At 42.2% G+C, this 22187-nt stretch overlaps 1 long non-coding RNA gene across 1 annotated transcript; it reads left to right on the top strand.

The window, feature by feature from the left end:
- The first annotated feature begins 6949 nt into the window (after nucleotides 1-6949).
- On the top strand, nucleotides 6950-22134 carry LOC113484474. Its single transcript, XR_003399233.1, has 3 exons — nucleotides 6950-7241; nucleotides 18090-18185; nucleotides 21006-22134. It is a non-coding gene; the product is annotated as an uncharacterized LOC113484474 (long non-coding RNA).
- Nucleotides 22135-22187: the final 53 nt, after the last annotated feature.

Raw genomic sequence — 22187 nt, 5'->3', positions numbered from 1 at the left:
ACATGCAGGACAACCAGATGCTCAGGCCCAGTCAGCATGGGTTTGTGAAAGGCAGGTCCTGACTGACAAACCTGATCTCCTTCTACAACAGGGCGACCTGCTTATTTCATGAGGGAAAGCCTGTGGATGCTGCTTACCTTGACTTTAGTAAGGCCTTTGATACCATTTCTCATAGCATTCACCTAGTGAAACTGGCTGCTCATGGCTTGGATGGGCACACGTTTTGCTGGGTAAAAAACTGTCTGGATGGCCGGGCCCAAAGAGTTGTGGTGAACGGAGTTAAATCCAGTTGACAGCCGGTCACGAGTGGTGTCCCCCAGGGTCAGTGTTGGGGCCACTCCTGTTTAACATCTTTACTGATGATCTAGAGGAGGGGATCGAGTGCACCCTCAGTCAGTTTGCAGATGACCCCAAGTTGGGTGGGAGTGTTGATCTGCTCGAGGGTAGGGAGGCTCTGCAGAGAGACAGGTCGTACGGGGAGCGGCTGAGGGAACTGGGGGTGTTTAGTCTGGAGAAGAGGAGGCTGAGGGGAGACCTCATCGCCCTCTACAGCTCCCTGAAAGGAGGGTGCAGAGAGCTGGGGATGAGTCTCTTTAACCAAGTAATAAGTGACAGGACAAGAGGGAATGGCCTCAAGTTGAACCAGGGAAAGTTTAGACTAGATATTAGGAAGCATTTTTTAGAGAACGGGTTGTTGGGCATTGGAATGTGCTGCCCAGGGCGGTGGTGGAGTCCCCATCCCTGGAGGTGTTTAAGAGTCGGGTTGACATAGCGCTGAGGGATCTGGTGTAGTTGGGAACTGTCAGTGCTAGGTTAACAGTTGGACTAGATGATCTTCAAGGTCTTTTCCAACCTAGAAGATTCTGTCATTCTGTATAGTCTGCAAAGAAAAAAATAAAGTCAGTGGGAGATCATTTCCCCATATCTTTATCCTTCTAGAAAGTAGGTGTTCAGTCTATACCAATCATCTACATTTCTGTAGACAGCAATTCCTCATCTCATAACCTAAGGCAGGTGGGATGACTTCTCTCTGGAAGTACTTATATCTGCCATGAATTGCAGAGTAAACTGAGAACCTGTGTAGTGCAAATGTCTGATTTTTATGTAAAGCTGGGTGGGCTGATTCTTGTCTTTACTTGTCATTAGTTCTTTCCTGCATGTCAGAAAACTTTGCAACTTGCAGAAGTCATGGTAGCTTAGGCTGACTATAGCCACGATCACGACCACACGTGGTGACACAAAGGTCGATTTGCAGCTGCAATGCTAAAGAGCACCTAATGCCCCAACCCTAGCAGACTGGAGAGAACACAGCATAAAGAGCTTCAGTAAAATTAATGTGTGCCTCTTGACTCAGGTGAGCTGGTCAGTAAGTGACTATGGGGCCATGTGACAGCTGTGCTTCCATTTTCAATACTACATCTACCTGCAAAAGCAATGCTGTTCCAGCAATAAAATATGCTGCAATGCATAACACAGCATCCAAGCCAGAGTCTATTGTGAATGGCAGCACCTTGTTTTTAAAGTAGCTGCATGTTTCCCTCTTCCTGCCATTCTATATATTGCTAGCTATATACTGAGGAACACAGCTCAAACTGCTGCAAACTGAGAAATATGTGTTCATGCTGTGTGGTGGGTCAGGGAGAAGAAAGGTTTGATGCTGTAGTGGAAATACAGTTATGAACATTGATAAATGCAACTTGAACGTTATCTTCGGAAAAAAAGGTCTTTTCCAGTGTACTGCTCCTGCCAAAGGTGCAAAATAAACCCAGGGACTTTGTTGAAGACAGATCCACAAAGCTATGCCCACAAGGAGCTCAGTGCTGCAGTTACAGTGCAGAACAGATCTGTCTGTGGGATGCCAAATTCCCTCTTGCCTGTCTGCGTGCAGCTTGAAGGGCCAGGGAGATCCCTCCTCCCTGGGATGCTGAATACACCATTTTCCTTCTCTCCCTGCTCTGGCTCTCCACATGTTCCCACTCACATTTCTCACACTGTGCTCAACCACCTCTTCTCCATCTCACTGCTGCTGGCTTTTCTCAGACCATTTCTAGTTTGCTATCTGGTCACACCTGTAGGAAGAAATAGTTAGGCTCTTCATTAGCACTTTCTGAAGCTAGATCTATGTATTACCATGGGTGTGAAGTACTTCATGCCACTCTGTGATGGGTTAGGATAGCACATCTGTGATCCTGGAAGAAGGATGAGCAGCAGCAAAGACAATTGCTATGCCCACAACCCCATCCATATGTCTGTAGCCTTCTGGACTGCAGAAATGCAGCCCTGGAGTTGATCAGTATTCACTTCACCCGTTGCCTAATCCTGCAAGCTTTGATGAGTAGCAAACCTTTCTCTCACTTTTGCTGTGCTAATAATTCTGCTTCTCCATATGCTGAATGTTTCACACCCTTTCTGGGATCCAGGAACTAAGAAATGTTACACATATATAAAATTTTAGAAAAAAAATGTTGGCGTGCCACAGAAGCCAGAGCACAAGAGTGCCCTGCTCTGACTGCTGTAAAAGCCAGGAAGAAAATGTGAAACTAATATTAAACTTTCTGAAGTCCCACATTACACAAGGTATTCCAGTTGCCACACAGGGCAGTAAAGCTAAATTTAATTGTGAATTACACCACTTCTAGAGGGAGAATGAAACAATGGTTTACAGCATCCAGTGATTAAAATTGCCCAAAACACCCAACCTGATGCTTTTAAAGCAACCCATCGTCGATGCTTCATTCCAGTTACAAAACATCCTAAATCCTAAATCACAGGATTTACAAACTTGAACTTTATTTTCCTTCTTTAATGAGAAGCATCACTAAGGTGCCAATTCATTCCAGTTAACTTAAGTCTTCTTAATTAGGGGGGTAATGGAAAGGCATGAGGTTCTTTAGAGGACAATCCAAATCTTCACTGAAGTGAACTTCAGCCTCTAGAAGGCAGAAATATCACAGGCTTTCATAAAAACTCCAGCAACAGATTAGGAGTTGTTGTCTGGAGATGATCCAACAAATTCACTACAAAGTATTGTGTCAGCATGAATTAGAAATGTGATAGTAAGAAAAGCTACAATAGCCCTCAGTATATTTATGTTTAATATTTCTTAGATCCCTACTTTCTGATTTTATTTTTGACTGTAAATCCTTCTGCCTTCTTTCCCTTCCCCTCTTTTCCTCCTTTCCTTTCTGACACTCATTTATTTCTGTCACCAGATGCCTCTCCAATTCCCCATGTGCTCAGACTTGCCTCTCTCCTCACCTCCTCCTTCCTTTTGCTGTGAAAGCTGAGGTCTTAGCCTGAACACCCCTCTTCATTCTGAAGAAGTGTCTTTGGAGCACTGTGCACTAGGGAATACACATCCCCCTTTCATAAAGCACACATGCGGAGAAGGAACAGCAGTTACAGGTAGAGGTGCAGAATGCAATGCTGAGAGGTGAGCAAAGTTTCTCCACAGCCATTAGCCCTAACGTCCAGAAATCCCAGAACTTATCTCCATGACCATTTTTTCCTACACAAAAAGAATAAGGAACCTACATGAGGAGTATCAGAAGTTGTTCAGAGAAATTCAGCTTTTTCTCTCATCTCATGATGTCCAAGGCAGGAGAGAACCCTCTTAGGATTTTCTCCCACATTTCTGCCACCACATTGATACCAACAGCTCTCCTTATACACAGCAACAGGGGTTGGTGTGCTCTCCACTCACTGTCGTTCACCCTCAAGCATGACCTCTTCATGCTGCAAGACATGTCAGCTTTTCCATTTTTCTCATTCATGTCCTGCTCTTCTCATCTTCCTACCCAGTTCATCTCATGCAAAGACTTCCTGCCATGGCATCGCAGACATGCATTTATTCAGAATCTTTACAGAGCACCAGCACACAACAGATCTAGTTCAACTATTCATCATCAACATCTGGCCACTCTGGGGGGTTAGTCTCATCCTGGCACATTTTGGACTTGTGTCAATACCATCAGCTCCTGTTTCTCTACAGCCTATAAAAATTAAATCAGACAGAAAAGATGATCAGCCTGAGGAGTTTACAGACCACTTCAAGGAGTAGAAGATGAAACAAAGCATCTGAGGGACAGAGCAGAAATGGTGCAGAAAACAACACGTTGGTTCAACAAATAAATGGGGTTTGATACACACAGGCAACCTGACAGCAGTAGATAGCACCAAAAGAGCCAAGACAAGAAATTATTCTCACCATTGTAAACAGAGGAGCTCACTCCACACAGAAAGGGCAGAATGGTGGGAAAGCTGGTTATATGATAACAATGGGCAGGAGTTAGGAGGAACAGGAAGAGGATGGAGAAAATAAGAGACAGGCATGATGGTGGTGAAACTCTTTCAAAACAGTTGCTTTCAAGAAGGTATGCAAAGAAGGGAATGTCTAGACTAGGCTTATGCCACAGAAAAAAAGTGTCATCCACAAAGTCGGTGTCCTGTACGGCTGTGTTAATAGTTACTGCATTACCTCACACAAAGTGGTGATGGTGTGACACCTTCTGTCATCTTAATTACTAAACAGGTACTACTGGTTTCATTGCCACAGAGGGAAGAGACAAAGTCTTGTGACTGGAGCATTAAAGATGTACATGTTCATTTGCCTCGCCATGAGATAGCCACTGTGTTTGCCAGAAGGATGTACACTTCTCCCTGCCCCCTCAGTTTATTATAAGCCCATCCCAGGGAGAGCAGCTTTATACCCTGCAGTCCCAGGAAACTGCCCACACCAGCAGAAACCAAATGTATGCCATCTTGGAAGAGGGCAGGAGGCAGCACATTCCACAGACTGGTCAGCGCACCCATGGATGAGCCTTCCACAAGGAAAACTATCTGTCTGTGCAAATATTGGCTGAACTGAGCATTTACTATTGTCACAGATTAACTATTTGAGACAGTTATGATTAGCAGCTGTACAAGGTTTATTAATGGTGTGAGGTTGATCCAAAGGTTGAATTTTATGAGCACTTAGTGACCACTTTGAAGATTAATGAGATGATTTGGTAGAATATATTATAATTAAAACAGCAACTTAGTTACAGAATCAAGAATGACAAGATTCACACTAACTTACTACAAGGCACCCTAAATCAAAGTATATATATATGCACATATGTATAACCACAAAGCATACACACACACAGAGAAATGTTTAGATCCAGTGAAAAAATGTAGACACCCACACTCATGAAGGCAAATGTGCATATTCAAGCACATAGATAGGTAGAGAGGTGGATGGAAGATGCTAGCCTATGGTTAAAATTTCCCTCTTCTTGAGTTTAGAGTAAATATTCACAACGCATTGACATTCTTCAGCAGGTAACAACTGAGACTCGAGAAGTCTGACTTCACCCTGGACCTTCAGTGGTTTTGTTGACAGACAGCCTTTAAACCTCAAGGAGTCTATGCCTCAGAGGCATCCCAACTTAGGAGAGATGCTGGTCACAGCCCACTGCTATCCAGGAGAGTTCAAATTGCTTATGGTCACCATTTATAGGGACCGAGATAACAGATTTTCATCAGGTACTTTTCCATTTCAGCTCAACTTGAATGATGAAATACTCTAGTACGTTCCACCAGTTGCACAGGCACAGAACTTGCTAGATCTTGAAGTTCTGGTATCACCCACTTTGGGCCACAACCCAGGAACGTATGTACTGGGCTGCCAGGAGGTGATTGATTGTCATTACTGTTCCCAAGCAGTAGGGGAGGCAGGAGCCAGGTGATTGTTAAGGGGGTGCCTTAATGCTCTGGTCCACTGCCTTTCCCAATCCATTTTAGGTTGGTATGAGGCCTGGGGAGGGGGGAATCACACCAAGGACTGAGTGGCCCCAGAGCTGGGGGAAGTTGTACCACCACAACTACCTCCACTGCAAAGCCTCACTATAGCATTTGCTCAGGCTACAAGTCATCATGGAAGTGATCAAAATGGAAAAGTTGGTGGAGCAGCAGAGCTAGCAGGGAATTATCCATCAGTACACATTAAAATTGAATGATCGGGTAAAAAGCTTCCCTCTTCCAATGAGAAAATAATGATGGATAGTCAGAGAAAAAATGAGTAAGAAGAGAGGAAAGAAATTTTCAGTCCCTTCTGCAGCTCAGTAGTCATAATCCTTTCATTAATTTTAGTTATAGAGAGATGATGTATTAATTAGATTTTTGCCCAAGGCACGTCACTTTAATTAAATATCTATTCAAACTAGGAAAACGGTTTATTTTCTTTCCTAATTCCTCTGTAAGAGCTGAATATTTTCTTAACATCATTTCAAAGAATAAAAAACAGTTCTTATCAGGACTGAAGTCAAAAACCCTTAATGAGGCACAGAAATTAAATTAAAGCACAGACTTGCGTAATAAATGGTTTACAAAAATTAGTCACATATTAGACTGAGAAACTATCCGCTTGTTTAAATAGTTGTATATTTTATATTTGACATGAGATAAACCCCCCCACAGTATTTGAATATTGCAGTGCTTTCTGTGAGCTTTCGCATGCAGAATTGCATAATGATTGGTGCTATAGAAATGCTTCCAGAAGGGTCTGACCTGCTTCAAAATAGCAACAAGACAGCCTGCCAGGTAGAAGTAAAGTTCAAATTGCTGGGATATGACTCAGCTGGTTCATTCCTACTGCCCTTGGCTATAAATACAAAAGCAGTGGAGGGATCCATTTCACATTCGGAATGTAGGTGCTTGAATTAGCCCCTAAAATAAGTGCCAGAGCTCCCCACCTAGAGCACAGAGGATGAGGCAGGTGTCCTCAAAGGTCTTCAGAGGAAGAGGAGTCTGCATGTCTGTGTCTGTCTTATCCAGCACTGACATCAGGCAGAGGTAATATCCCTCTGGATTTCCTCAAAATAGTGCTTGACCTTTGGGGCTTTTCCAATCCATTTGCAAGAGTACTTTGGTATAATCTCTGGCATACAGAGAGCAGAGTGTCTCTGCACAAGTGGCCTGCCTGAGAAGGCTATTCCTGCCTCCGTTGCTCTATTTACCTTGAGATATTGTTAAACATCCCGAAGTTGTCTGTGGGGAGGAGAGAGGCAGGCGCCTGTTTAGGAGAATGTAATTACAACTACGGCAATATGTGCACAAGGTATCCAAAAGCCAGACTGATTCACCAGCTGCTCATAGGTTTTTATCTTATGAACTAGGAAGACTACTTTGTCCTCCTCCAATTTTACATAGCACCCTGTGTAATGGAACCAGGAATCCTATGGGGACGTCCACATGAGGTAAGTGGTAAAGTCCTGAACATGAACTTTCACAAGAAGTCTTTAATTCATTTTCAACAGACTTCCACTGGCAGGAACATGCAAAAACTTTAAACAGAAAATAAACATACTTTCTGGGTGTTCTGTTCCCAGGGAAAAATAAAGTTGGGGGGCGGGGGGGGATAGAGAAAAAATGAGACTAAATGTAGAAATATGACAGTCACTTGTTAGAATTTTCTTAATGAAATCTGAAGAGAGCCTATCCAAGGAGACTGGTTACAATGTGTGTGATAAATTGCATCTTTTCATACTTTGCTTTTATGGTTGTAGTCTGACATGACTCATTTGGCCCCAGCCATTCATGCCTTTCAAAAGGCAGTTTGAGTAATTGTGTTTATTCCTGATCAGGGGGATTTCAGTAAAGTTCATGAAAAAGAAACTAATATAGTGGCTTGAGCCTTCTGGATCACTTAATCAAATCTGCTCTTGCTAGCTGTGCATGAAAAAGACTGGCAGCTCAAGGCTTATAAAGAAGATGAATACATTTTGCCACAACACATCAACCACTGACATTTTTCTTATGGATTTATCAGTAGGGAAGTTGCACTAAAACTCTGTTTGTCAGTCTTATTAAACCAGCTAACAAAGAAGGTCACTTGTTAGCAATGCATATGAGCTCTGAAACATTCCATCTCTTTCTCCAGCCATTGCAATATTATGAATTTGTGTAGGAAATTTCCTCCTGAAGAATCCCATATATATAAAAATGCTTGTTCTCAGTAGTGTTAACCATATGCTATTGTGCAAAGAAAAAAATCAAGTGATGCTTTTTTTCTCATTAATTTATCGTTTAAAGACATTATATATGTGTTTGATGCATATAATGGCACAGTGTCACATCTCTACTGTTAACTATGTCTGACTCTGTTGGGGTAGAGCACAGGATCCCAGCCTGTGCCTATCAAGTTAACTAGGGCTGTCCCTGTTCTTTCTCTTTTTTGGCTTTCTTCACTTTCTCTGGCCTTCTGACTTCCCAGATTGATAAGCAATAAATCAAGCTCAACCTCTCAGCACTGCTCTCATCTCTCTGACTCCAGGACTACTGGTCTGACAGCAAGACCCTTCTGCTATTCTTTGCCCTTATTCTCTCAACTACATAACACAAATAATCAGTAATGAAGAATAATACAATGAGACCTCAGTAGCATTGCATATATCTTCAGTTAAATGAAGGAGAACAACCGAGAGTAATGCACATGTAGGACATGTTGTTGAGCTCTGACTAGGCAGGGACAGCCTGGAGTTTTCTCAGGGAAGGTTTGAATCCTGCTGGAGGTTCCCTGAAAGGAGCATGGAGACTTTCTTGGGAGCACCTGAGAGAGGACGGCTCATGACCTGTCCTTCACACAGCAAGCCAAGGAGAATGCACAGGTGGACAGAGGCACCAGGGATATTCCAAAGCAGAAAAGGTTAGGAACCAAGAAAAGGACCTGCAGAGTTCCTCATGGAAAACTGATAAAGGGCTCTTGTGGCTCTTGTGGGTGGTTGTGTGACAAGCAGAAAATGAGAAGAGTTCTCACATAGTCAAAGATGGCAGAACAAGAGATACTTGAGCAGCTGTATGATGCCTGGGAGGCATACTGGGCTATATGATGGCTGAGAGGCAAAACATGGCCACCTACTAGCGTAAAAACAGGTACAAGATGCAGATGTGAAAAAAAGATAAATTAGTATTTATGTATACATCCTGAAGAATTGCTTTCTAAAATCTCTTGGTAGCATACAATCATGGAGATGCAATACATCACTAGGGTTACAAGAGATATTGCACCTACCTAGGATTACAGTGGGAAATCATACCTATGTGACTTTGCCCAAAACAGCTCAGTAGCCATTTCCAGTGTTTCAGAAAGTGCCATAAGACTACTATGGCTTTGCTTCAAGAGTGTTGTTATGATGTGTCATCTTTCCTGAAGCAGAAAGGACCTGGCCAACATGACAGGACATCAGTTAAATGCAAACCCAGAAGAGCTGTTCTTCACATCAAGGTGAACACATAGGGTGGTATTCAGCAGCTTCAGAGAAGATTTACCCACCTTACTCACAAAATCATTGTATTAGTCCGCTGGTATAATTTGGTAGGTGATCAATGTCAGTGAAAACCCAAGAAGATACTATGAGAAGAAGCATGTGAGCACTTGAAATGGAGACAGCTCTGAATCAAAAAAGCTAAAGCATCTCCATTTGAATCACTTTAATCACAGAGCCTTGGCAGATGTGGTGAGAAAAGGGTGAATTTCACATTGGAAGATTTCCTTTTTCAAAACTGATAGATCAAAAAAGTGTGGAATTGTCTTATATGGAGTCTCTTGCATTCTTTTTTATTCTAAAAGCAACGTCCTTTTGAAACATCTCTCTTGGCAATGAGTAAACACGAGGAATTGTATAGTCAGGGATGTAATTTTGTCTCTGAAAAAGTTACAGGGAAGAGGAAGAAAGGTAACTTCTTTTTTGCTTAGAATGTCTTTTTTTAAAAATATCTACTACTTATAATGAAAAATCCCTTCTACAGAACAGAACAATAGTCCCAGAGATAATAGTGCTTCCCTCTTAGGTTAATCAAACCAGGAATGCTCCCTACTGAATGAGATATAGCAGAAGTGTGCATAGGATTTTGTCAGTTATTTGCAGAATTGACAGGGTCGTATACTCGAACATGACCTCATTACATAGATGTCTTGGGGTTATGATAAGAGATAGATTGCCTGCTAGAAACAACACAATACATCAAAACTGCTTTTTTTACTGGGCACTGTTCATGACTATATATAATTGAAGCTTCTTCCCACCAGATTTGCAAGAATCCTTTGCCTCAGACGTACAATTTGTAAAGCATTTGGGGTCCGGAATCAAACCAGCTACCTGTTCTCAAAATAGTTACCATCTATACCTGTACCCAGTAAGACACAGTTCTCTATTTACCACCTCTGAACACTCTGTGTGGGACTAAAAGAAATGAAAGACCTGACACAACCTGCAGCATTTTTTCTGTAGTAACTCAGAGGAAAGGAGTTTTATTGGAGAGATTGTGAAAAATTTTCAAGAGCAAGCAATTATCACAGTTGTCTCAGTTATTTGTGGCCAACTTGAGACTCTCATTTCATACATCTCTGATGTGAACATTTTGCTTTAAAAGTCAGTCTCTCCAGTGGGTCACAGGTAGGAAATCTAACCCATGCAACTGAAATAGCTGCTGAATAGCAATTGTTGCTGTCCTGCGTGCTTGACCACATTTATGAAGAGGAGATGACCAGTCTCAACAGTTACAAATAATTCTTTTTGAAGAATAATCAGAGAAGGAAAAGATTAAGAATAAGATCAGTCATGTGTGATATGAAATTGATGTTGACCATGCTTTGAGAAGGAGGTTGGAATAAAGGCCTCCTGAAGTCCCTTCCAGTCTGCATCATCAGCGATCTTGTGCATAGTTCCTAGTGATACCTCTGCTCAACTCACATGGCTATGAGGCACAGGGCAAAGGAAATTAACCTCAAATCAGTTCAGAGCAGCAACTCTTGCTAGGCACAGGGCTTGCCAGTGCACTTCCGTGCAAATGAAGAACTGGAGGGAAACAGATGAGGCTAATTTAAGCCAGGCTGAGGGAAAGGACAAGGAGCTCTCAGCACTTGGAATATATTTCCCAAGGGTTAGGTCAGCTGGCAGCATGAGTCCCCTGACTGACAAAAAGGTCAAGGGAGAGACAGGAGAGAAGGGAGACTGCCCTAGACACTGCTTCAAATTTTGATGCTGGTTGACACCTACCTCTAGGTTTCCTTGTGAAGAGCAGATGCTTTGTTTTAATATGGCACTCTTTAGTGATCTGCAGTACTGACCTTCCTGAAAAGAGGAGTGAATTGCATTTCAGTAGCAACCAGCTTTTAAAAGACAAAATAATAAAGATGCCTTTATGTGAACACAAACCATCTCCCTGAACAAAAAACAGGACTCCACAAAATTGGTATGGTTTTATTATGGGCTTCATGCTGTTCTTCTGCTTCAAGCTCCATTGTACTTGTTTAAGTTTGAACCACTGGAGAGTAAATATGTGCTTTAAGTGAGATAGAAATTAAAGTAATGATTCTTAAACAACAAAGTAGCTTCTGATTTGGTTTCAGGCGATCTGAGAAGGATGAACCTCTGTGAGTACTGCTGGTGAGAAACCTTTCAAAATGAAATGACTGAAAACAAACCAGTTTGTCTGGTTCACATATGCCACAGGTGGCCTGAGGAAAACTATTGTAGGGGTTTTTTTGAAATATTTCTATAGAGTTCTTTTCAATCATCCAGTATAGTTCAAAAAAAACCCCAAGCTTTGAATGACTTCTCTTATTTCAGTAAATCTGTCTTTGTGCCTGGACTATAAAGGATGGATGCACTGCTCTGCTATGCCAGAGAATGCAGAAAGGACACGTGAGCAGCTTTCAGGAAGGATGGAAACAAACATCTGAGGCTGGAGTCCACCAAGTAATACAGGTGCTCTGTGTGTGCAAAGGGAAGCACTGATTTGAAATCCTGAAGGCTTCCACAAAAAAAGTTCAAAGTGAGTCACAGAAGATTAGAAAAATCTTAAGAAAAAATTCAGAGGTGTTATAAAAACTTCTGAGAGGTATGCGTGTTGGTTATTACTTTTCTTCCTGTCATTAAAACCTTGAGAAGAAAACCAGGGAAATGAAGCTATGCTGAGTGATTGCCAGTAGCAGCTGTATTAATCCAGAGCAGGGCAAAAAAAGTGAACCTCTGCAACTGTCTCTCCTATCCCACTTTTAGGAACTGAGATGCTGCCAGCAACTAAAAGTATAAAGGGTGTAGCAGGGTTATCTCAAGAAGACAGCTGCGGTGAAAAAGGTATTAGGCTTGCAAAAAGTTTGAGGAATACTAGTTTATACCACCAAACTCACTTGGATGCATACTTAGAAGTAGCAAGGGATGCATCAACCAATATGCTTTGTCACCACAGGCAACAGACAGAAAGCTGGAAAAGGAATTAGGTCTTGTATTTTCTTAGCTGCCTTCTTGCTGTTCTTCTTCTGGATTATTATTAGATTTATGTTAGGAGAGTCCGTTTTAAGTGCGGGATGCCTAGAGAGGCCAATCTGCCCTTAAACTGGTCTGGTAGCAATCAGAGTTCACTGGTTGCTAGTGAAGTGAATCTCCCATGAGGAGATTCTTTTCTGATATCTTTTTCCAGCACCTTTTTGAAAAGATTCCAGAATGGTACCTAGGATTCCAGTATGGGTCTGACTGATCAAGAAATGGAAGTGCCGTACGTGTCTTAATTTGCTGGTGATGTCAAGGGATGACCAGTTTTCATCCCTCTACTTGCCCAGGGAGCATGATGGCTAAAGCCAGACTGTTTCTTTCCTAGAACAAAATTAAACATATTTTTAAAGTGTTTCTTACTTTTTTAAAAAATTAGTATTCACTATGCTACTCTAGTAACTTTTTTTAAAAGGCATTAAAAATAGAAAGAAAACTTGTAATTTCTAAAGTAGTCAAACTATGGCAGTGTGTAGCGCATAGCAACATTTCAAAATGACAGCAGTCTGTAAAGGCTCGGGCATAGGACCTTGAGGACTCTTCCACCTCATCCTTGATCAGGGTCAAATCTTTACATCTGGCTGCAATAATCTCTTTTTTTTTTTATTTTTTTCCTTTTCCATAAAGACATGCTGTAAAAGCAGTCCATTTCCTCCTTCTCTTAAGCAGTGTTTCAGATCAAGTTGTAGCATGGTGCAGCTTTATAGGGCAGCAATTTTAGTGAGAAGTTTTACAACAGATGGAAACCATGAGCTCTTTCCCCTTTTCATTTCCTTATTTGGAGAGTTAAGAGTCTTGCTGTAAAATACAAAGAAAACAATAATTCAGTAGGATTTAGCCTTGTGCTGTCAAGGTGGCTGGGAAAAGGAAAGAGTAACAAAAGTCACCAAGGTAAAGAAATATACCATGTTTTTATAAAACAAACAAACAAGCTGAACAACTAAACCTCTGAGTAGTTTTAAGGGAAAAAGACTTTCAGTTGTGGATGGGTCCAAAAAAAACAAAGACGTATATGCAGTCACATGCCAGTCTGTAGCCATAAAAACACAGACGAAGTCAACACAAAGTAAATAAACCCAGAAACTATTTTCAGGATACACTTCATTTCCTCAAGTGCCTGTTGCTGCCCTAAGGACAACAGCCAGGGAACATGCAGCAGCATCCTGGGGAATTTGTAGCAAATAACACAATAAAGGCAGCCCTGTGCAGGCTGCATTTTACCCCTCCTGTTTATCTGTGTTGTGCTAGCATTTAATGACAAAATTTTTGCCTTAGGGTCTTTTTTGCCTTAGGACACTCAGCTCACTCACTGCACGCCCTGGATGGCATTCAGCTTATGAACAGAAGTCAACATATTGGTCTCTTCTTGTTGCTCAGAATTCACCCCTTGACACATAGCGCGGTATTTAAGCCCTTCCTCTGACTACGAAAATGTTTGTATGGACCCATCATTATCCCATTTGATTTGTTTGGTTCGCCAGGCTGAAATACAAGAATCAAGCCATTTGATTTCTTCACACGAAGACTCTTTGTGTCAAGGGAGCATTTTTCCATTTCACAGGTGAGAGGAGAAGTGACAAGACAAGGTACTGAGGGACATTCACAAATTCCAGTTCCTCAGGTTGGGAGACCCAGAGTCGGATCTTTGAGTAGTTGGTATTAAACAGCACTTTACATGCACAGTCAGAAAAATAAACATCTCCCACTGACCAGAGTTTCAGCTCTTAGCATACAGGCTCTGAGTCACAGTGAAGCTATCCAGAAAATAAGAAGCATGTGAGCAGGGAAACTCTCGACTGAAAAACATTCATGTGTTGCATCTCTGGCAGAGGCAGAACAGTATCCAGCTCTCCAAAGTAAGCAGTGGGGCTGTTCCTGCACGCTCCCTGCTTTGCCCATTGTACACCAGCCAATGTCTCCCACAAAACACAGTTTATATTTCTGTCTTTATGGGCTTTTCAGAAAGCATTGCAGAGCATTTGTCTTCAAGGTTTTATATGTGAAATCCTGGAAAATAAATATAAACCGTTCCCAGCTGACTTTCAATGAATGCTAATATTGAGTTCCCTGGTAGAATAAACTTTTAATGTACATATAAAAGAAAAATGGGGAAACACTTTTGCTAACACTTGGAAAACATTAGAATAATTGGGAATAGCTCTATCTGGGTTCCTCATATAACATTAGCCTCACCCACTGTTACACAAACAGGTAGTTTTGGCATAACATTTATTTTATGTGGCAGACAAATATAAGCATCCTCTGTCTTTCCATGGTGACTGCTCAGTTCTTAAAGTGAGACTATGTCCCCTGAACTGTTTAGAGATGGAAAGGATCTTAATGTCCATCTTGAAGGTACTTCAAAGACCTCTCAGCACAGACATTTGGCACCTCTGTGTCCAGCAGTCTCCCAGTGTTTGAGTTAAAAGGAATGTGTCAGGTGGTTACACTGCTCCAATAACACAAAATTTTTGTCTTGCCTTGGCAACTGTGGGACACTGGGGGCTTTGCCTGGACCTCAGTGTAGTTTTAAGCTGTGCAGATATCCTGGGATTTGCATGCTGTAGTAGATTACTTAATTGTTCATCCATTTCTGTGAATAATACATGAGTGAAAGATGCTGGAGGCTCCTTGTGGCATAATGAAAATACGTCCATTATAGCCTGCTGATTGATTCTTGAATTTCAGCCTGGCAACCCAGACAAACAAGGTAAACATTGCAAAAACAAAACCAGAGCTTATCAGTTGGCACTCATCCACTATCCGCCTCCTCGAAACAGTGCTGACATTTATGATTATTGCTGCAAGTCTCTCTCAAAGCCCTCATCCTGGGTTACTATGTAGACTTTTGAATGCTTTCAGTGATGTCTTATTATTCACAGAATTTATTATGAAATAGCATCCTCAAATGCCATTGTATGAACTTTGCATCTAAAAGCATCTATTTATTCAGTCCAACAGCCCATTTGAGTACATAACATCACCTCTCTCCCCATGTTTGCAACACAAGAGACACAGGAGAGTCACTTTGAACCGTCAACCTTGGATTTCCATGGCTGCTGTAGAGTCCTAATGTGAAAGCAGGGAATTGTATAATTCATGACCACGAGCTGTCCCCATTTGGAATTTTCTCCCAGCGACACTACTCTGACAGCAATGCAAAAGGCAAAGCAGTTGCTGTTGCAAGAGCCTCATCTCCAGGCTGAATGCAGAAGGCGCAGATCTCCCTCCCCTCTCAGTGAAACCATGCTGAGAGTGTTCAGATCCTTCAGTGAGACATCTACCCCACAGGCCCATTGTCCAAAGAAAGAGACCCACTTTCTAGACATGCAGTGTGGCTTTTCTGACCACTCCACATGACTGTGTTCTTTGGCAGGGTTGGTATCTAAAGCTGCATGTTATAAATCAAACCATGCTACATGGCCAGTAAATGAAAAATATCACTCTGAGTAATAGGTCAGCGAGCCCACACAACACACTGTAAACTAAACATGGTTTTATAATCCTTTTGAGTTGTCATTGTGTAATATGTCTCTGTTTTGAGGGCATGGTCATGCAAATGTTTTCGAGCACAAGATGCTGAGAAGTTCTGGGCACTGCATCAGTGTGTCATTAGCTACATTCATCTTACCTTTCAATGGCAAAATTTCTTTCTGTGTAAGTGCTCAAAGCAGGCCAGTGTGTGGTCACTTGCTGTACCACCACTACCCACAGCCAGGTTGCTGCTTCTCAGGCCAATATTCTTGCCACGGGATGTGGCTGGTGCTCTCTGCTCAGAGGGAGCTCAGTACTTGGGGAAGACAAGAGTTGCCTTGCAAGCCTGAGCAACCAGCAAAGGGCACAGGAGCTACAAATGCAGAACCTTCCAGCTGCAGCTCCTTCCTGACGCCAGCAGGTGACAGGGTCAGTATCTCCAAGCAGCTGTCAGCAGTACCTTCCTTCTGTGCAAGGGTCAGACAACAGCTCCCGCTCAGACCCATGGCAACTCTGAAGCCAAACCCTCATTCTAGCACTGTACCCTGTATACCATATTCTGTGTCTTCTTAGCTGTCCTGTCCTATCCCCTTAGGACTGAGAACCCTCAGGTTTTGGGTTAAACATCCTGATAGATGCAGATGTTGAGGGAGGTCTGGACTTGGTTGAGAACAGAGGAGAGAGATCTCCTGAAGTCACCTTTAGTCTCCTGCTATCACAGGTCTCCATCTCCTGAAATCTCTTTATAATTGAAACATTATCAGCTTTTGGAGCCAGCCTTTTCCATGAGGCAAATGACTAGCCTTTGAGTGGATTTTTTTTTTTTTTAGTTATTGTTGTCTGCAAGGTTTAGTAAAAATGAGAAAATGGAAACATAGGTTCAAGCCTTTTCAGATTAAAGTTGATTTAGAAACTATGTCTCATTTCCTGAGCAGGAACCTAAATAAGTTACTAAAAAGTATTCAATATTTTCACACCATCTCTTCTAAAGAGAAGGCCCCAGCTAACAGATATCAAAGAGATGGTATAAATACCACAGTAGCAGGTAGACAGTTATTTCAGGAATGCTTTCAGTTGTTTCTCATTTCCCCACTCAGACTGATGAAGAATGCTAATCCTGCTTTGAGGCACACAAATCTCCCTCCTTCACTGGTTAGGTGTCACTCAGCCTTGTGATTTCTTCTCCTGGAAACAGCAGCTCTGTTCTGGGCACTCCAGCACTTGAATATCACACTACCAAAGTCCGCTTTTCACACCTTTCTTCAAACAGCCACAGGAACAGAGTTTTATTTTTGATGCTAAAGATGCTCCCCAGGCTTCTGGCTTGAAGCATGCTGGCAAGGTCTACCAACCATCGTGCTACAGGAATGCCAGTATAGAAGATAAAAATTCATGAAGTGTCTGAGAACTAGAAAAGACTCTGATTTAAAAGGGAAATAAAGAAGTCTTTGGTCTATTCTTCTGGTCTAGAAGAATAACCTTAGCTCTCCTGGACGAGGGTGTGCTTGTTGCAGTTTTTTTAAAAAATGCAGATTTTAGACATTATTTCCAGATGTCAGGAAAATAATATTGTAAATGCAAGACTTTGCTGAACATAAATGTGGCAGATGGCAGAATGAGGTAGAGGAAGGATGAAACGGAGAAAAAGATAAATAGTAGAAGTGAACATGATGTCTTCTTGTCCTGGATGCAGAAGGCATCATGCATAAGCACTCACATGGACACATATTGCAGCAAAAAGCTGTTTTCCAGCTCTGGCAAACCCAACATCTAATGCAGTCTCACCTCTAAAACAATCCAACCCTGCTGGACTGTCCACAAGCACCTTTGCACTTCTCCACAGACACAAATGGCCCATAATCTGGGAGATCTAGCCCCAGTGAGGAGAGTAGATTGAAGGCAGAAGAATGGTATTGCAGAACCTCCTCTTAACCTTGCAGCTTGAACAGGGTGTAGGGAAGGGTCTCCGCTGTGCTCAAGGCTCTTTGGATGCCATCACAGTTCCTCAGCCATACTGATACCGGCCACAGCTCCTAGATGAAAGGCAGCTGGGTGGGGGAAATCCAACTGCAGCCACTGCAGTATTCCTCCTCCTTTTCCAGCTTCACCCACCACAGATGCTGGGGATCTTGGCCCACAGCCACCTCTTCCCCAGCAGGTTCAGCACTAACCCACAGACTCAGCATGCTGGATGCGTAGCTCTCTTTCAAACTACTTCTCTTTTAATAGCAAGGCATCAAAATATTTCATTCACTATTAAGTGAGTGATCTGTTTTTTTCTCCTCCTGTCAAACCTAGATGGTATCTGGAAAAACTCAGAGGAATTGATGAATGTTGACATACAAGAAATTATCAAGACTCCTAGGGTGATAACAGCAGTCCTGAGGAGTTTGGGTGAGTGCTTTTCCACAGAGGTTGAGCTACCTGGTCCTTTCTTCCTCTGAGCAGAGGGATTTAGCAAGAAGGCGGCTTTGCTGGTTGAATTGCAACTCTGCACTTTGCACCAGGAAAGGCACTAAATTTGAACACTAAAGTGAAACTCAACACTCTCATCCAGCAGCAGCTTTTGCTTGAAGGTCTACCCATCCCTGTATCAACAATAACCTTTAATAAATGTAGCAATTAAGCGAGGAAGCACTTAATATGCTCATTTGATCTCCCTTTCTCCCTTGTGCTGTGTTGCAGCCATAGCTGCACATTTCCTAATGATTCCTTCCTTATGCCTTATTTCTTAATAATGCTGTCTCTGTGCCATGTTTTCAGTTTTCATTAATTTCCTTCCTTTCTCCAAGGGAAGTTACATTCCCACTGCCTCTTTCCAAAGCATGCATTGGGTTATTGTGCCCATAATTTCATTTTGCGCTAGTTCTTTCAGAGCATAATCCACAGTCCCCTTGGAATTGAATATCCATAGTTCTTTGAACCATGTCATTTAGCTATTGCTTGGCTGCACTTGAAGAAAAAAATCAACCTGAAGGAGCACACAACCTCACCAATCCTAACTTTATACCATGTAGTATTTCATTGCATTATTCATAAATAATGACTTTGTGCAGTGTGGTCAGGAGCAGAGCTGTACAGATAATACCGGGTTGTGCCACAACGGTGCAGCAAGGTTTCAGCACCGAGACCCTTAGAAAAACCTTTAAGAGGTGAACTGCCACTTTGTCTATGGACAAAACTGGTGCTGAGGAGAATAGCAGGAGTTCTAGGAAATGAGATAATAGAAAAGGTGATGAATTAAAAGTAATTCATTTAACCATATAGGAATTTTGTCCCCCACGTTTGACTGTTTTTTCTTTCCCAGAAACCAGAGATTTCTCAATTTTTTTTATTAATTTTGCATCTTTTACCGCTTGAGTGAAAACTACTTTGACTTTAAATACAGAACTCCAGAAACGCTTGTGTGCCATGAAACTCTAGCATAGCAGGGTAGAATTTCTCCAGTAATGCTAAGTGCATTAAAAATGGAGTTTTTACTGAATAAAACATGAAAAATGAATAATGTGGTCTGCACAGTACTCCTTGTGTTATTCATCAGATGGTAAGTTTAATTAACTTAATATTGCCCTAAATTTTAACTTTCCTTCTGCTGCAGAATCTCAGGCTAGAAATCTCAAAAGGCTTTGCAGAAGTTTTAGAGAAATCATTGGGTATAGGTGTGGGTGAAGAGGGGGCAACTGGAATTATTGGGGACATAAGGCACAGCTGACTGTGAAGGGGAGTGGAGCACAAAGTTTGGTACCTGGGTCTTCCAAAATCAACAGTAATTAAACAACATGCAATGCTAATGTTGGGACGTAAAATAAAACCCACAGAATTTATTTCTTCCACCAGCTGGGGTAAGCTGAGGTAGATTGGGAGGATATGGAGTGCCCCATGAGCCTATGCTTAAGGAGGGTTGCCAACTGAGATGTATGTCAGTGGAGTCACATAATGATTATTATTCCAATGCAAATTTACACTACTAAGCCCAGTTCGGTGACTGACTCATTGCAAAGTCTATAAAGCTGACAGGTGTCAGCAGGCAGCATGAAGGGCAGTTTTTATGAGGAGAATCTCCAGAAGAAAGCATGCTCTAGCAACAAGGACCATCATTAATAAAATGGTCTCTTCCTAGTGGCTTGGATGTGAGTGTCCCTCTGGTGTGGCCTCTGAGCTCTCAGCAATGGGGAAGACTCGCTCTCCAGGCAGTGAGATGCATCCCAGGAGGAGACATTCAGGAAATTACCTTTTATCTATATTTTTTTTTTTTGGCAGGGCTCCAGATGTAGCAGGCTGGAACTACTCTACCCTTACACAAAGGGCAAGAGCCTGACTGCCTTAAAGCCAAGGAGGTCTAAGGTGGTCCTCATGGCTGTCAGTCAGGGACAAAGGCACTTAGGAGAAGAGGGACAAAGGTAAATGCAGAGTTACTCCACATATTCTAGTTACTCATTTTGTACAGTTCAGTAAATCTGGGAACACAAAATATATTTCTGTCATCCTTCAAATTTTTCTTCTATTTTCAGTTGCATAAAGAAGAAACACAGTTTGCTGTATAGCAGACCTGCTTTCTAGCAAACTTTCCCCATTTCCTCAAAGTTTTCATTGGTAAATTAAGTAGCTGTGCTGCTGGCCAGCTGCCAAGCAGCTCTTTTCATTTGTAGCTATAAAACAGGATCCTCCTAAATAGGAGCTGTCACTGACAGCCAAGAAATTACTTTAGTTTAGAAAACAGCACATTCGGCTCTTTGAGGAACCAACCTTTTTGCCCTCGTTTTCCAGGCCAGTGGAGCACAATTCCAGCATCCTCGTGCACATCTGCCTGGGTGGGTTTTGATTCCCAGCCTTCATCCTTCCAGCATCATAACAAAGATGCTTGGTTCCCATCTGCAGTAGGATGGTGGGTCCCTATCTCCCAAGTACTTCAAAGACTGGGGCTGCACTGGGAAGGAGAAAAGCCACCCCAACACTCTCCCTGTCCCCCTCTGTCATGTTCTCTATTCTTCTGAGACAGAGATGGCCTGGCAAGAAGACACTTACCTCCAGTTGGTTGCTACATCCATGAGGCAAAAGAGTACCAACATGCCTGGTCTCATCAGGAAACTAGCAATAAAACACTCACATTAATTTCTTGTATCAGGTATGACTGACAGCTTGTACAGTAATAGGAAACACAAGGTTGAGAGCTTAGAGATGTTTCACTTTGCTATTTCCACCATGCCTTCTCAGGGACAGAAAAACCTTTCAGCTCTTTGTGGATTAATGATTTGTTCATGATGGCATCGAGAACGTAAGAGGACACTTGATCTGCTGCAGGAAGGAGTATGAGTGCTTCCCATATGGAGAAGGCACGACCTTCACCATGGGTTAAAGATCCATCAAAAGTGGGGTTGAAGGAGGAATCTAGGGAAGATTTAAATCCAAAGGGGATCCCATTGAAGACCTTAAAGAAGGGTTTAAATAGTAGCATATTTAATCAGTCTCAGAATACAAAGTGTGAGCTGGGCAAGCAAGCATGGCCAAGTGCAAAGTAAGAGAAAAGATGATCTTAGAGTAAATCAGCTAAATGTAATTTTCTTTTGTTTCCCTAACATATTTTTATAAATCTGTATGAAAGACTTCTCTAGTTTAGGTCCATTAACTAGCTATTTTTGTTTGCTTTAACTAGAATCTGGCTTGGCTTTTAGGGGATTTCATTCCCTTTCCACCAGTGAAGAGACTGGCATTTTGAGGGTGTTCATGCAAAGCCCCTGAGGTCTCTCCCAGGCATCCAGGACCACCATGTTACATCTCCATCTGGCTAGATGATCTGCAGTGCTTAACTCTGCTCCTGGTGTTTGGCGTTCCCCACTCCCAGTAAGTACCAGACATTTCTTCAATAATTGGGTGGCATTCACATGAAACCAATGAAGAGCAAAGGGCCTGTCTATTAAAGATCCTTAGCTATCCAAATAAGCTGCCAGGCACCCGTAGGGTCTGAAATCAAAGAGGCATAAAGCCTAATACTGACAGTCTCTCATAAAATCAGTAGAGACAGACTCCTCTTAAGCATAGACTTAGGACAGGGGCCTGACTTGGGAGATCTCAGGCACGTTGGAAAAGCCTGGAGTAAGGCTGCTGCTCCTCTTGAACAAACTCAGTTTTCCCTTCTGATTATCACGGGAACCAGACACTGGCCTCCTGCCACTGAAATTAGTTTTTTATCCCTTCCTCCTCCCAGTACAGCATCTACTTGCTGGTATAGGTAGCTACATGCACTACAGTTCTGTGCAAAATATCCTCACATCTTGAAAGCAGACTTTCAAAATCTATGAGTATATTTTACCTCAATAACATTTAGGGTCACTCCAGTATTAACTCCAGCATAAGCAAGAGAAGATCTACCCATAGCACAGCGCTGCTTTATGTATT

Source organism: Athene cunicularia (genome assembly GCF_003259725.1).
Source record: "Athene cunicularia isolate RWA chromosome 1 unlocalized genomic scaffold, athCun1 chr1_part1, whole genome shotgun sequence".
In the NCBI taxonomy this organism is placed as follows: domain Eukaryota; kingdom Metazoa; phylum Chordata; class Aves; order Strigiformes; family Strigidae; genus Athene; species Athene cunicularia.
Note: the sequence above shows the minus strand (reverse complement) of the source record. Positions and strands in the feature narration are given on the sequence as shown.